We start from the raw sequence: 2,042 nt of genomic DNA, 5'->3' as shown, positions 1-2,042 counted from the left end.
CGCTGTCTGGCCAGCCGGCCCCGACCCCGCTGTTTCACAGGAACCTTCTGCCTGCTCCGATTGCAGGGCGTTGCATCACGCTGCCCCCGGGGATGCGTCAAGCCCCGACGGTGCCCTGCTGCTGGCCACCGCTGTTGGGCATGGCTGATAAGAGACGCGAGGTGGTCACAGAAAAGGTCTTTGTCCTTGAAAAACCCAGTGCCGGTCCCTGGCCGGCCGAGGGCAGACGGGGCCGATCAGGCCCCCTCCGGCGTGACAGGGGGGTGCTGGCTCCGTGCTGCCCTGCAAAGGCTCCCGGGGCACCGGCGCTGTTGCCAGCTGCCACGGGGAAATAAACTTTTCCCTTCACATCGTCAAAGCCAATCAGGATTGCGGGTTTATTTATATCTGTTTAACGGCATCTAATTAACCAGAAAGCAGTGACCTGGGCACGCAGGCTCAGTATCAGGAAGACAAGCGATAAAGCACAGTTTCGACCCAAAATGTTAAATAAATAAGAAATTCCAGATAATACCCTTCGCTAACCGGTCCCGAGAAGTCCTAACCACACACCACCCAGAGGAGGGGGGGCTGCCAGCACCCCCGCCCCTCCCGGGAGGGCAGGTTCCCCGCCTGCACACCCCTGCCTTTGGGTTCGGGGGTGCTCTGGCCTCAGCCGCACCCGCTGCTGCTGCCCATCGCCCACTCGTGCGGGCGCCAGGGGGAAAGCACCCCCCGAATTCACACCCGCACCCCCCGGCGCTGGCTCCCTGGTTGGCCAAGTTGGCCGTGAGCCAGCAAGGTGTCCTCAGGGCAAAGACGGCCACCAGCCTCCCGGGAGGAGGTGGAGGGAGGGGATCATCGGATCCTTCCCCCCTCTCAGCCCTGCCGGGACGCGTCTGGGCGCTGGGTCCAGCCCAGGCTCCCCAGTAGAGAGAGACAGGCGCATACTGGGGAGAGCCCAGCGAAGGGCCGTGGAGGTGACGAAGGAGCTGGAGCACCTTCCGTATGAGGAGAGGGAGGCTGGTTGAGCCGGGACTGTTCCGCCTGGAGGAGAGAAGGCTCAGGGGGATCTTGTCCGTGCGTCTAAAGACCTGATGGGGAGTGCGGAGAAGGTGGAGCCAGGCTCTTCCCAGTGGTGCCCAGCGACAGGACAAGAGGCGACGGGCACAAACTGAAGCGCAGCAAATCCCACCCGAACATAAGAAAAAACTTTCTTTTTCCTTACAGCGAGGGTGGTCAAACACTGTCGCAGGCTGCCCAGAGAGGCGGCGGAGTCTCCACCCTCGGAGATACCCAAAACCCAGCCGGACACGGTCCCGTCGCTGACCCTGCTTGAGCAGGGGTTGGACTAGATCGTCTCCAGAGGCGCCTTCCAGCCTCCCCAACCCTGACTCTGGCTCTGTCCCTGCCTGGTGCTCCCCATGCCGTCAGCCCAGGAGCTGGCTGCAGGCTGCTCACAGCATCCGACCGGGAGGACGCCCTGCCAGGGCCGGGTGCAGGTTGGGATGCTGGCAGGGCTGCTTTTGGCAGCGTCCAACAGCCTTGGACTCCTGCCGTTGCTCCTCCATGGTCCCTCCCTCATCCGGGGAGTGCTGACGATCCCTTTCAAGCCGACACCTTCTTGGCTTTGAAATTCCCTGTTAGAATTCCCTGGTCACTATTTAATCCGGCTGATGGTCGCCTTCCTCCTTAACGTATCCAGTTTTGGGCAAACACCCTTCAGACAAGTATCACCTGTTCATTATCACCTTCTTTTAGCAGGGGCTGTTGTCAAGGCCACTTGCCAAGGGTGGGCGGTGTGAGACCCCCAGACCAGCCCTGACAGAAGGAGGGTGGCTGGGCGGGTCTCACGGGGGACTCCCCCTCTCTGGATTAACCCATCACTCGGTCTCCTTCCTCCCTCCTCAAAACCGCCCAAATCAAGGCAGGCTTCACTGCAGGGTGGAGATCTCCACCCGTGAACCCCAAATGTCTCTTGGGGTCTCTGGTGGCAATGCTCGTCCTCCAGCCGGCCGCCAGCTCTCCCTGGTGCCCGGTGCGCCACAGCTCTGGCCACAGCA

Source organism: Pygoscelis adeliae, unplaced genomic scaffold, assembly GCF_000699105.1.
Source record: "Pygoscelis adeliae isolate BGI_AS28 unplaced genomic scaffold, ASM69910v1 Scaffold313, whole genome shotgun sequence".
Classification (NCBI taxonomy): Eukaryota; Metazoa; Chordata; class Aves; order Sphenisciformes; family Spheniscidae; genus Pygoscelis; species Pygoscelis adeliae.
This window is presented reverse-complemented; position numbering follows the sequence as displayed.